Here is a 15125-nt window from a genome sequence, read left to right as displayed (position 1 = left end):
GGGAGAATGACTCACAACAGCAGTCTGGCAATCCTCACTGTGTAGCTCTAGTCTAGTTCCTCTCTCCATCCCTCTCCCCCAAAACAACATCTGTGGTCATTTAGCAACAGCTCACAGCCCTGTGCCTGGTGGCAGCTACAGTGCAAGTGAAGTGCCGGAGAACTTTCTCCAGATACAACAATAAGCACCTCGTAAAGCACAAGACATTAGCTATGCTCCGGCACCATAACCAGACTGGCTCTGATGAGGACATAAAGAGGGTGATGGGCGGCCATGGAAGTGACTTTTCGGGTCATTACTGTGCTGCTGGTGCGATTACTATTATAAATGGGCTCTGGACTCTCCCATACAGCCTCAGGTTCTCGGTTCAATTAACTACTGATATTTCCCATCATGGAATATGAATTGTTTAAGCACATTATCATTCTCTGGAGATTGGTGATATTACCATACATTTGCAATAGTTGTTTTGAACTTCAAGTAAGGCAAGACTTTGGTTGACGTTTGGCCTATATATTTTTAATGATCAGCATGGTTCCCCCTAATAGGATTGACTTGACCCAAAATGCTATGAAGGTTTAAAGTCTTTAGGCTCCTACTCCATCACTTTAACGAGATGATACATCACTATTACTGTAACCATCAACAATGACAGGTTTACAACCAGACCAACCACTTTCCCACTTAAAAGCTTAAAATCAACCTTTTGTAATTAAAAGTAATGTTCTCACCGCCTTAAGACTACATCTAATTAGATGCTAGTAATGACATGTTGTAAAGTAGATTGAGATGATACAGATCTCTAACTAACGTCACGACAAGCCATAGCACGCTGCACGATTAGTTAGACTGAACTTGATTTTTAGGGCAGTTTATAGCCCAAAAATGTTGGACATTTTCTGACCAATTTTGGTATTTTAAAAACTCACAGCGCAAACCAAAGTGGTTGGTCTAACCACCCTTATTGAGTGAACTACCACCCAACTGAAAGCAGATGTTCACTTCACACTGAGCATATTCCAACAAAACAAAGTCAAGTGCAACCAGACAGATACGCCAAAAAGGCCAAACGTGGCGTAGTTAGCTTTTCCAATGTGGAAAGAGTTGACATGGTCACCATATGGCCCTACCGGTTGTCCCGCCTTCCCACCCCCTACATTGAAAAAAGAGCCATTTGAAGAAAGTTCCAAGAGCAGAGACAACGCCAAGACATTTTAGCTCTCTTACACGGCTAGCTACATCTTCTGTGAACAATTGAAGAGGACTACAATGGTTCAATTAACTTAGGCTAAACTCTCTTGGGAAAAGCACTATAAAGAGTTTGGCCATTGAGGTTTAAATAGCAGTTAGTATCACATGTATAAATTCCTTGGCGGCCATGTTAGCACATAAATTGTAACAACAATAAAAAATAGGCTAGCTCAAACGCTAGCCAATGTACGAATCTGCTTTTGGGGCACCTCTAGAACCACACTGCTGACAGTCACGCCTGCTACGATAAACATACCTACATACACACACTCTGGACTGTGCTAAACATTAGGCTAATCACCAGCACTACAACAACAATAGAGCTGCTAGAGTAAACCCCCAGGGTGACACAACAAGCGGAAAGGAGAGCGAGAGAACAAATAAACAAGTAGCATGGGCGGAGGGGGTGAGGAGAGAGAGAGAGCGAGCGAGCGATTGAGAGAGCGAGAGAGAGGGAGCAGGCCTCTTTACAAATCACTGCCTCCTAATTGATGTTGTCTGGCGAAATATAATTGTGTTGTTGTAGGGGCTATTTTCGTCATTCATTTCAGAAGCTGATACAGAAGCTGGTTTTCTATTGGGTTCAGGTCTGGAGACAGGTCTTTGAGACTGTGGTCCCAGCTCTCTTCAGGTCATTGACCAGGTCCTGCCGTGTAGTTCTGGGCTGATCCCTCACCTTCCTCATGATCATTGATGCCCCACGAGGTGAGATCTTGCATGGAGCCCCAGACCGAGGGAGCTTGACCGTCATCTTGAACTTCTTCCATTTTCTAATAATTGTGCCAACAGTTGTTGCCTTCTCACCAAGCTGCTTGCCTATTGTCCTGTAGCCCATCCCAGCCTTGTGAAAGTCTACAATTTTATCCCTGATGTCCTTACACAGCTCTCTGGTCTTGGCCATTGTGGAGAGGTTGGAGTCTGTTTGATTGAGTGTGTGGACAGGTGTCTTTTATACAGGTAACGAGTTCAAACAGGTGCAGATGATAACTGGTTGGTTGGTGATCAAATACTTATGTCATGCAATAAAATGCAAATTAATTACTTAAAAATCATACAATGTGATTATCTGGATTTTTGTTTTAGATTCCGTCTCTCAGAGTTGAAGTGTACCTATGATAAGCAGGAAAACCTGCAAAATCGGCAGTGTATCAAATACTTGTTCTCCCCACTGTGTGTGTGTGTGTGTGTGTATATATATATATATATATATATATATATATATATATATATATATATATATATCTTTGTTTGTAGCAATGTCACATACATCATTTTAAATAATTGCGCCTTTTCGTTGTTAAAATAGGCCCATGATTTTTTTCTTCCAAGTATTCGAATACCAACGTCCGTTTGGATATTCGAATAACCATGCCCATCCCTACTATCCACTTCCTCATCCTCTCCCATTGTCGCGTAGAGATGTATAGAGATCACAGTGTTGTGATCATTGAGACAGATACAACGTTGCGATCTCTATACATCTTTATGCGACAGAGGGACAGAATGAGGAAGAGGATAGAATCTTGTTTCTTATGATTATCAGTAAAATTAACACATTTATAAATTTGTATGACTATAAATGAACAACCACCCTGATTTGGAGAGGTTAGGTCTATTTCTCTGCTTTTGAGATGAGCCGGCTAGTAGTTCCTGGAGACTTCCAGCAATTGTGCTAAGCTAACAATACACTACCTTCAAACTGCACACAGACATAAAAAGGAATTCCCTCTGAAAATTATTTTAAGCAAAAAAATAAAAATAAAAATCATGTTGCGATGCAAGCTGGCTAAAGTTATTGTTACTTGAATTGTCATTGAATAACACAAATTGCTGACATTTTGCCCTGCTACTGCGGCTGGCTAGCCATGTAGGTAACGTTATAGCAGTCATTGCATTACTAGACAAACAGTCGAGTCTGACGTGACTCTGCTGTAGTAGGTAGGTAGCTCATGCATTCACGATTAGTTGGCTCACTTGGCTGCTGCCTGGCCATTGAGACAGCATGCTTGCTAGCTAACGTTAACTTGCTATTTTCAGGCAGCTACCCTTCGAAATGCGGTGGCCAATTGGTGAACAAGCTATAAGATGAACAGTTTCCCATGGTGTAAACATAGCTAACCAGCTGGCTGTAGGCCATGTAACCAACAGCATAAACTCAGAGTCCAGCGAAGTTAACTAGATAGCGTCGCAAATCAGTAAGCATTAAACCACTGCACCATGCAGACTGTATTTGCTACGAAGTTACAGAAAACTAAACCAGCAACCAAACCAAAATTAGATGCATTCTAAACTCAGGACCAATGATGGGAAACTTAGCTAGCTATGTAGCATTAATTTGTTTAAGCAGAGACATTTTTTTTTGCAGCATCTTATCATGAATGATAAACATGCATTTCTCCGGTCTGTCTGTGCTACAAAATGTGTTGCAGTCATGACGCAAGTGGCGCTAGCTAGTGCTGTCAAATACTTCCACGTTTATCGTTTGACCACCTGTTTTCAGCTACATTTCAGTCAGTTATCCTCCGAAATTCGGTGGTCAATTTACAAAAATGACTAACTAAAATGAACTAGTCACGATTTGTTGTTGCCCATGTATAATCATAGCTAGATAACCAGCTCTGCTGGCTCATGTAGCACTTCACATAGGCTAGCTGAGCGGTTTTATTAGAAAACGGCTGAGAGTCAAATCCTGTAGCTAGCTAGCAAGTCCACCTCGAAGACAATGTTATTTGGGGTGTGGTTATGTTTGATTAGTCATTTAATTTTAAGATAACCTTCATCGAAGTTTGTGGTTACTACTGGTTATGGATCCGAGGCGAGAGAAATTGTCTTCCGTGTTTTTTGTTTGGTCAGGGCTTGGAGTTGGCGTATTGATATTTTGAACACTGGCACGACTTCCATAGACAGTGCGGATAACAATGGAAATTGCCAATGGCTTAGAACCCCATTTCAGCCAATCAGACTGCAGATTCCTCCAAACCCGTTTTATAACACCAAGTAAAAAGAGAGGGAGAGAAATAATAATAATAATAATAATAATAATAATAATAATAATAATTGCTCCTTGTCACCTGGCACGCCAGTCCACTTTTTAAAAGCTAGGATTAGGGCAACTTTATTTTGGGAGTTTTTTATGGCCAAACTGGTGTGCATAGTATAAATGGTTTTTATTTTATATAATTGTTTGATATTTATTTATTTATATAAATTTTATTTAAATTTTTAGGGGTAGATCAGCTTCAATATTGCAGATAGATTGTAACTTCTATCAATGTAATTGTCTGCATCACTTCCAATCCCCCATATGTTTTCTTTCCTTCTTAATGCGTTTGAGCCAATCAATCAGTTGTGTTGTGACAAGGTAGGGGTGGTATACAGAAGATAGCCCTATTTGGTAAAAGACCAAGTCCATATTATGGTAAGAACAGCTCAAATAAGCAAAGAGAAACGACAGTCCATCATTACTTTAAGACAAGAAGGTCAGTCAATATGGAAAATTACAAGAACTTTTAAAGTTTCTTTAAGTGCAGTCGCAAAAACCATCACGCGCTACGTTGAAACTGGGTCTCATGAGGACCACCACAGGAAAGGAAGACCCAGAGTCACCTTTGCTGCAGAGGATAAGTTCATTAGTTACCAGCCTCAGAAATTGCAGGCCAAATAAATGCTTCACAGAGTTCAAGTAACATACATCTCAACATCAATTGTTCAGAGGAGACTGCGTGAATCAGGCCTTCATGGTCAAACTGCTGCAAAAAAAACACTACTAAAGGACACCAATAATAAGAAGAGACTTTCTTGGGTCAAGAAACACGAGCAATGGACATTAGACCAGTGGAAATCTGTCCTTTGGTCTGATGAGTCCAAATTGGAGATTTTTGGTTCCATCCGCCGTGTCTTTGTGAGACGCAGAGTAGGTGAACGGATGATCTCCGCATGTGTGGTTCCCACCGTGAAGCATGGAGGAGGTGGTGTAATGGTGCTTTATTGGTGACACTGTCTGATTTATTTAGAATTCGAGGCACACTTAACCAGCATGGCTACCACAGCATTCTGCAACGATACGCCATCCCATCTGGTTTGCACTTAGTGGGACTATCATTTATTTTTCAACAGGACAATGACCCAACACACCTCCAGGCTGTGTAAGGGCTATTTGACCAAGAAGGAGAGTGATCAAATGACCTGGCCTCCACAATCACCTGACCTCAACCCAATTGAGATAGTTTGGGATGAGTTGGACCGCAGAGTGAAGGAAAAGCAGCCAACAAGTGCTCAGCATATGTGGGAACTCCTTCAAGACTGTTGGAAAAGCATTCCACGTGAAGCTGGTTGAGAAAATGCCAAAAGTGTGCAAAGCTATCATCAAGGCAAAAGGTGGTTACTTTGAAGAATATAAAATATATCTTGATTTGTTTAACACTTTTTTGGTTACTACATGATTCCATGTGTGTTATTTCATAGTTTTGATGTCTTCACTATTATTCTACAATGTAGAAAATAGTAAAAATAAAGAAAAACCCTTGAATGAGTAGGTGTGTCCAAACTTTTGACTGGTACTGTATATCCACATCATTTTAAATAGAAGGACACTTTAAAGTCCATTATTCCCCTGAAGAGTATGAATTAGGCTGTTTGAGAAGGTTTGAATCCCAAGCAACCCGCATACACATTGTTGGAAGTACAATAGACCAACATAGCTACTGTAGTAGGTCAAAGCTGTGTGCTTGAAAACCTTGGTAGAGCATGGGTGGAGTAGGCATTGTGGTGCTCATGTGCATTTCCTTTCGTTTTTGGCTTCAGAACAATGCATACTTCTCACTTTAAACATTTTTTTTTCCCATTTCCATGGTTTTTACACAGAAAGGTGATTATAAAAATTATACAACATTTCCACTGCAAAAGGTGTCTTTCGAAAATGTAATTTGCGCTTCAAATGATGTAAATAAATTGATGTCTTTTGTCTAACATAATTTATTGTCCAGTGGCAGTTTTCCAAAAGCATCTTATGGCTAAATAAATTGTTAGATTTAACAATGCGCCTACGAAGGTTCTAAGAGCTGTTTCCCAAAACCATTGTTACTAAAGTTGCACGTAAAAACACGTTATTTACCGACTGCCTCAGACCCCTCGTAGAACAGCTAACTGGTCTTTAGATGCTTTTTTGCCCTTGCGCGTCACTTTATACACAGAAGATCTCCGCTAAACATAGAATCAAGCAGTTTATCGGTCTCTCTGTGACCGCCGATAATTTCAGAATGAAGTTCACTACAATACAAAGTTGCCAATGTCTTTGCAATTGTTATAAACATGCAAAGGGTAAAAAGATGCTTCAAATGAAAACTGAGATTAATGCATTAAAAGATCAATACAGTAGGCTACATAGGCATATATATTTAAATCACATTGAAATAAATGTAATGTTCAATCGAGTTCTATTTTGCTAATTGTAAGCTACTGTCTGTAATTTTGGTTTACATTTCATGATGTGTAGGCCTAACACCATGTGTGCAATGATGTGCCAAATATTTGATTTAGTACATACAGTGGGGGAAAAAAGTATTTAGTCAGCCACCAATTGTGCAAGTTCTCCGACTTAAAAAGATGAGAGAGGCCTGTAATTTTCATCATAGGTACACGTCAACTATGACAGACAAAATGAGGGAAAAAAATCCAGAAAATCACATTGTAGGATTTTTTATGAATTTATTTGCAAATTATGGTGGAAAATAAGTATTTGGTCAATAACAAAAGTTTCTCAATACTTTGTTATATACCCTTTGTTGGCAATGACACAGCTCAAATGTTTTCTGTAAGTCTTCACAAGGTTTTCACACACTGTTGCTGGTATTTTGGCCCATTCCTCCATGCAGATCTCCTCTAGAGCAGTGATGTTTTGGGGCTGTCGCTGGGCAACACGGACTTTCAACTCCCTCCAAAGATTTTCTATGGGGTTGAGATCTGGAGACTGGCTAGGCCACTCCAGGACCTTGAAATGCTTCTTACGAAGCCACTCCTTCGTTGCCCGGGCGGTGTGTTTGGGATCATTGTCATGCTGAAAGACCCAGCCACGTTTCATCTTCAATGCCCTTGCTGATGGAAGGAGGTTTTCACTCAAAATCTCACGATACATGGCCCCATTCATTCTTTCCTTTACACGGATCAGTCGTCCTGGTCCCTTTGCAGAAAAACAGCCCCAAAGCATGATGTTTCCACCCCCATGCTTCACAGTAGGTATGGTGTTCTTTGGATGCAACTTAGCATTCTTTGTCCTCCAAACACGACGAGTTGAGTTTTTACCAAAAAGTTATATTTTGGTTTCATCTGACCATATGATATTCTCCCAATCCTCTTCTGGATCATCCAAATGCACTCTAGCAAACTTCAGACGGGCCTGGACATGTACTGGCTTAAGCAGGGGGACACGTCTGGCACTGCAGGATTTGAGTCCCTGGCGGCGTAGTGTGTTACTGATGGTAGGCTTTGTTACTTTGGTCCCAGCTCTCTGCAGGTCATTCACTAGGTCCCACTGTGTGGTTCTGGGATTTTTGCTCACCGTTCTTGTGATCATTTTGACCCCACGGGGTGAGATCTTGCGTGGAGCCCCAGATCGAGGGAGATTATCAGTGGTCTTGTATGTCTTCCATTTCCTAATAATTGCTCCCACAGTTGATTTCTTCAAACCAAGCTGCTTACCTATTGCAGATGCAGTCTTTCCAGCCTGGTGCAGGTCTACAATTTTGTTTCTGGTGTCCTTTGACAGCTCTTTGGTCTTGGCCATAGTGGAGTTTGGAGTGTGACTGTTTGAGGTTGTGGACAGGTGTCTTTTATACTGATAACAAGTTCAAACAGGTGCCATTAATACAGGTAACGAGTGGAGGACAGAGGAGCCTCTTAAAGAAGACGTTACAGGTCTGTGAGAGCCAGAAATCTTGCTTGTTTGTAGGTGACCAAATACTTATTTTCCACCATAATTTGCAAATAAATTCATAAAAAATCCTACAATGTGATTTTCTGGAGAAAAAAAATCTGAATTTGTCTGTCATAGTTGACGTGTACCTATGATGAAAATTACAGGCCTCTCTCATCTTTTTAAGTGGTAGAACTTGCACAATTGGTGGCTGACTAAATACTTTTTTCCCCCACTGTAGCTTAAGCATTAGAATAAGCCACCTCAATATTTGCAGCCATAGGTGATAATTATTTATAGGAGCTGATCCGTCGTCAGTATCTAATGTGAAGGTAAGATATGAAGGGAGAACGCTGATCCGAGAGCAGCGCTACCTTTCTTTCGATCCTATCAGTATCGACATATGCTCTAACGACGCACTTATTGAATGTTCTCTTTACGTGGTGTTTTGGGAAACGCATATGAGTTGTTTGGCCGTTATAGAAACGATGCATCGATAAAACCCTCGTGATAAAACCCTCGTAAGCTTAAGTTCCATTGCTATCGGGAAACCGGGCCCTGGCTATTACTTCATAGACATGGCTATTTGCATTTATGCAAAACATATGGATTTTCCCTTTAAAAAGAGGGGAGGGGGTGAATATCAATAGCTGCTTTACATTAAGCACATACCAGTTCCTGTAAGTGACTCTCAAAGTACTGAATAATTTGTCTGAGTGAGCATTTCGAAAGAAACCCCCCCCCAACATCCCTGGGAATCCCCCCTAGACTCCCCTCCAGTTTTTTTACTTGTTGATGGCCACTTCCCACTTCCCATAGACGTCTATGTTTGGTTTAGATTTGGTCCGATCCGGATTGGCCTACAGTGCATTCGGAAAGTATTCAGACCCCTTGACTTTTTCCACATTTTGTTACGTTACAGCCTTATTCTATCAATCTACACACAATACCCCATAATGACAAAGCAAAAACAGGTTTTGCCTGGCGAGTAACCAAAGGTTTGCTGGATCGAATCCCTGAGCGGATAAGGTAAAAATATGTCATTCTGCCCCTGAGCAAGGCAGTTAACCCACTGTTCCCCGGGCGTCAAAGACGTGGATGTCGATTAAGGCATTCCTCCACACCTCTCTGATTCAGATGGGTTGGGTTAAATGCGAAAGACACATTTCAGTTGAATGCATTCAGTTGTACAACTGACTAGGTATCCCCTTTCCCTTTCTATACATTTTTGTACATTTATATATATTTTTTAAACTGAAATACCACATTTACGTAAGTATTCAGACCCTTTACTCAGTACTTTGTTGAAGCACCTTTGGCAGAGATTACAGCCTTCTTCTTGGGTATGACGCTACAAGCTTGGCACACCTGTATTTGGGGAGTTTCTTCCATTCTTCTCTGCAGACCCTCAGGCTCTGTCAGGTTGGATGGGGAGCTTGGCTGCACAGCTATTTTCAGCGCTCTACAGAGATGTTCGATCGGGTTCAAGCCCGGGCTCTGGCTGGGACACTCAAGGACATTCAGGGACTTGTCCCGAAGCCACTTCTGCGTTGTCTTGCCTGTGTGCCTTGGGTCGTTGTCCTGTTGGAAGGTGAACCTTCACTCCAGTCTGAGGTACTGAGCGCTCTGGAGCAGGTTTTCATCAAGGATCTCTGTACATTGCTCCATTCATCTTTCCGTTGATCTTCCCTTGATGCTGCCACCACCATGCTTCACCGTAGGGATGGTGCCAGGTTTCCTCCATACGTGACGCTTGGCATTCAGGCCAAAGAGTTCAATCTTGGTTTCATCAGACCAGAGAATCTTGTTTGTCATGGTCTGAGAGTCCTTTAGGTGCCTTTTGGCAAACTCCAAACGGGCTGTCATGTGCCTTTTACTGAGGAGTGGCTTCTGTCTAGCCACTCTACCATAAAGGCCTGATTGGTGGAGTGCTGCAGAGATGGCTATCCTTCTGGAAGTTTCTCCCATCTCCACAGAGGAACTCTGGAGCTCTGTCAGTGACCATCAGGTTCTTGGTCACCTCCCTGACCAAGGCCCTTCTCCCCCGATTGCTCAGTTTGGCCGGGCGGCCAGCTCTAAGAAGATTCTTGATGGTTCTAAACCTTTTCCATTTAAGAATGATGGAGGCCACTGTGTTCTTGGGGACCTTCAATGCTGCAGAATTTTTTTGGTACCCTTCCCCAGATCTGTGCCTCGACACAATCCTGTCTCAGAGCTCTACGGACAATTCCTTCGACCTCATGGCTTGCTTTTTGCTCTGACATGCACTGTCAACTGTGGGACCTTATATAGACAGGTGTGTGCTTTTCCAAATCATGTCCAATCAATTGAATTTATCACAGGAAGACTCCAATCAAGTTGTAGAAACATCTCAAGGATGATCAATGGAAACAGGATGCACCCGAGCTCAATTTCGAGTCTCATAGCAAAGGGTCTGAATACTTATGTAAATAAGGTATTTCCTTTCTGAATGCACTGTATATCTGAACCAATCACAGACATCCATGTTTCACAAGTTTGGACAGCACAGTAAAGTAGAGGTTATCAAACCTCTCCATGGGGACCCCAGCCAATTCCATGTAATTGATCTATTCCAGAGCTAGCATACCTGATTCAACTTGTCAACTAATCCTCAAGCTCTTGAATAGCTAGCTCAGAGCTACAGCAAAATTGTGAAACGTCTGGGGTCCTCGAGGAAAGGCTTGAGAACCACTGCAGTAGAGCACAGCAGAGTGCAGTACATCACAGTACAGTAAAAAAAAGTTGAGAAAGTACTTTCAACATTCATTCAGAACCGAAAATTAACCTGATTTCCACATCCGGAAAATACGTATTTTCAACGACAGGAAAATACATTTAAAAATGTTCCCCAAAAAATATTTTCACCTTTCATTCAGAACCTAAAATGAACCTAACTTCAACGTCAGGAAAATGTATTTGAAACATAATTTTGCTAACGGGGTTCAGATTTGTGGGAACACAATGAAAAGTAACTTGACACTGTTGATCAGTCAGCGCAAATTTTTATTAAAAAATGGGATGAAGAAAATTGCATTGAGAGGAGGTTGTACTGAATTAATGCATCATAAACAGCGTCGGGTCTGTCTTGTGTGTTGATCTAGCTAATTAGCTAGCATGTGTACACTCACTGCAATGCACAGCTGATGCGCTACCTGCATGTGCATTGGCCGGGTTTAGATTCAATATAGCCAATTGTTTCTTAGCAAGACAATTCGTTATATCATCTACAGTTTGTGTTGAGGAAATGTAGGCTAGCTAGCAGTGTTCGTGCTGAAACTGACATCTGGCTGCACAGGTAGCTATCTAGCCAGTTTGACTGTATCATGCCGGAGTAGCTAGATGAGCAATGCCCATTGCATGTATTATAAGTTAGCAGCGTGGCAGTTTCCCAAAGTTTGGTGTTGACTATGCACTTTACTTAGCTAGCTAGTTATGCTTTATGGAAGAATGTAACTTAGCTAGCTAGGATATATTGTCAACATTGAGTTGTGGTGCACAGCTATGGTATTGTCTTGTTGGCTTGTAGCTACTGGCTAGTTGGCTAGCTAACTGGCTATAATAGCAGCCAATGATGTTAACTAGCTTATTTGTTTGTGCTCTGATTTAGTTTACACAGATGACTTCAGCCATATGAAAAACCTTCCATAGCAAAATATACCTAGCTAGCTAGCTTCCTTTGCTTGTAGCTTGCTTCTTATCTGACTGGTGTTAGCAAATTAGCTACAGCTTATAGCCTGCTACTAGCTAGCTGCTGTTGCGCAGCAACCGAGTTGCTGTGCCCCATTTTAGAACTCATGACTAGAGGTGAGGAGTGTGTTGTGTACCTCCAATCAAGTTGATTTGCAAAGTTTTATAGAGATTGGTGTTATATTGGCTTAGATATGAGGAGATGTTAATTTCACATTGAGCTTCAACCAATGCCGTACTATTGTGGAGGCAATTTAAACCAATAGTGAGTTGGAACTCTGCTTGGTCCAATAAGGGGTAAGAGGAGTAATAGAGACAGCCGGTTAGCCAGGCCACCATGTGTGAGTTTAGAAACACGAAGAGGGGGCCATTGCCCGTCACTCATCAGCCCTGGCATGCCGCACCAGCCATGCATGGTCAGGGAGTTTGAACGACTGGCTGGTTGGTTGGCTGTTTCCCTGGCACAAGTGCCTTCCATGCCAGCCTTGCCAGTCTGAGATCACCGTCTTCCATGTGGACAACCACCACTGATCACAACCTTGATCATGGCATGTCTGGGTATGCGAGATAACCTTGATTTAATAGAATAATTAGAACATAACTGACATAACTGAGATGTATAACATATCTAACATAACTCAGACCCATTCAAACTCCTGTAGTAACTTACTCAAAGTGGGGGACTTCAAAACCTTGAGCCCTGGGTTCTGGCTAAGCTGGGGCAGGAAAGAGCACATCCCCCTGACTTGGAACCTAGCCAGGACATCCCGTTTCGCAAACAGGCCCGGGGGTGGGAGGGAGGGGGGTTACAGAGAGGGGGTGGGGGGTCCCGGCAAACCCTGTAATCTGCTCCACTGAAGGATTGGAGGAGTGTGGGGGGAGGGTCAAACAATCACCTCTTTCATAGCCCCAATGATTCAATCATGTCATTAGAGAGAAGGGTTGTGCCTAAGGCTGTACTGGAGGGCATTCGGGGAGAGAGAAACCGAGCGAGAGCACACAGACTCACACAGAGAGTTCTGGTGTTGAGCCCTTTAGGCCTAGAAAGACCCAGAGAGAAAGAGTAAGAGAGACAGAGAGAGAGGGAAAGTGAAAGAAAGAGAGGGAAAGAGAAAGAGAGTGAGAGGAGGGATATAGCTGCTTAGCCTATGAGCAAGCAGAGCCCGGCTAAAGATAAGCGCACACGATATCTCTGAGTCAGACCTATTTCTCCTCAGCTATTTATTTAGAGGGAGTCCCCCCTGCTTCTCTCCTCCTCTTTCCTCTCACTCCTCACTTTATGATCTACACGTGATGAAAAGGTGCTGGCCAGGTCAACCCAAGTGGGAGTGCATAAAAAAAGTTTGGGGGAGAAAAAAGGCTAACATTTACATTATGCTTCTGTTTAGCCGACTGTGTTCGCTAAGAAAGGGCATTGCCAATGGAGTTGCCAAGGGAAGAAAGTAGGCTAGATTACTAGACTTGGACATGATTGTGTCTAGATTAGTATCAAAAGCTCTGAGTGTAGGCCCATGTCATAAATAATATCCTCCGCCACAGCTGACTATAAAAACAGCTGCAGTTATGTTGACAAACAAGTTGTTGTTACCAAGAACATCACCCTCATTCCAAGTCTAAAGAAGAGTATGTTGTTACAGATGAGTCATGCAATAGCAATGGACTCAGACACATTCTCTCTCTCGACAACCACTCTGCATCCTCCCGTGGTTACCACATAACCAATATCAACACAAAGACTAGTGGAAATAGGCTTGTGCATGAGGTGTGTGTGTGTGTGTGTTGCTCTATGGCTGAGAAGATGAACGCCCTGTCAGATTCTATCACTTCACTCTGAGGCGACACAATGGATGCTGTGCCGATGCCTGCATTCCATGCTCATTCGTTCAGCCTTATCTGGAGGGCACTACCAGGGAGGCAGGCAGGCAGCATTCTCCTGCCACTGCCAGGCAACAGTAGCCATACCCATACCCTGGCCCTACCTAGCCTAGACCAGAGCCCTATATAGACCTAAACCAGTTCAGTCCCAGTCCCTCACCAATAGGCCTATACAGTCACAGTCATTAGGGTAAGTTTGAGTTGTAGTAAATTGCCACAACACTTTTTGGAGAACGGAGGGAGACCAAATCAAAGACGAGGAAGAGTGAGGTGCCCTTACACTCAAATCTAGTTTTCTGTTTTGTTTCAGGTCAAATGTGTTTGTCTCAATAATTACGAGGGAGTATTAAGAACGCATAGCTTTTACATAAGATCATACTTTACATTAGGGCTGACCCCATTTAGTCGACTGGTCGATTGTTTGGTCGATAGGCTGTTGGTCGACCGAGCTTTCTTTAGTCGAGCGGTCACATTATTATTGATTTCTTATGGTGCACAGGACACCTGTCTGATTGGCGCTTGTCTCAGTGGACTAATCCATTGCGGAGAACACGGGGATGGCACAGTCCATCACTCTAAGACATGTGATACTGAAATTGTATATGGTTATATTATGTAAAAAATTATGATGCTACACTAATAAATCTAATATTATTTTATAGTAAATGCGCTTTCTCCCGCGTTTGATACGGTCGCTGTCCGCGGTTCTGATACAATCTTCAGTGCGCCGTAGAATTGGCGCCTTTCCCCATGTTGCTATGTGCATAATAGCAAAGTTAACCAGCATATTGGGATTGAGAACAATGTGGCGGAGGCCTAGTTGTCTAAGAAAATTGAGGAGAGGAAACCAATTTAATTAGGTCTATAATCAATAGCATAGCTGTTAAATGTGCCTGACTTTTTTAATCATCCATATATATCTACATAAATAAGATCTTGCTTCTGTTGCCTGTTTGAGTGTTTGTTTGTTTAATAGTCTACTGATTCCGTGAGCACCAAGCCTTATGCACCGGCAAAACGTGGGATAAAGCAATTTCACAGATTTGGCTGTTTTTAATCTTTGTTATCCTGTAATAAAGGCTTCACAAAAAATTCTCGTTAGAACAGACTGGTAATACTTATAATTTATTTAGTTGTTTACACTGTTTCAAACAGGTAGAAAAATAATATTGTAATCTAACAGCCCCTGTTTGTCGCACGTAGCTCTCGCTCCTATACCCTCCTTTTCCTTGATCTCCTTCTTATTGTTATTACAATTATTATTATGATCATCATTATAATAATAAGTAATGTCATTATCACATTAGTAGGCTTTGTATAGTAGCCTTCTATAACCACCATCGAGCTGTAGGCCTAAGAGCGCATCCTGTTTAGTCTTAAT

General features: G+C 42.1%; 1 protein-coding gene across 6 annotated transcripts in view; it reads right to left on the bottom strand.

Moving 5' to 3' along the window:
* LOC121569125 (zinc finger CCHC domain-containing protein 2) overlaps nucleotides 1-15125 on the bottom strand; it is a 75493-nt gene that overhangs the window by 22570 nt on the left and 37798 nt on the right. The gene's annotated exons all lie outside the window — the stretch shown is intronic.

Source organism: Coregonus clupeaformis, chromosome 7, assembly GCF_020615455.1.
Source record: "Coregonus clupeaformis isolate EN_2021a chromosome 7, ASM2061545v1, whole genome shotgun sequence".
Lineage (NCBI taxonomy): Eukaryota > Metazoa > Chordata > Actinopteri > Salmoniformes > Salmonidae > Coregonus > Coregonus clupeaformis.
The sequence above is the reverse complement of the archived record's forward strand: the minus strand, read 5'-3'. Positions and strand labels throughout refer to the sequence as shown.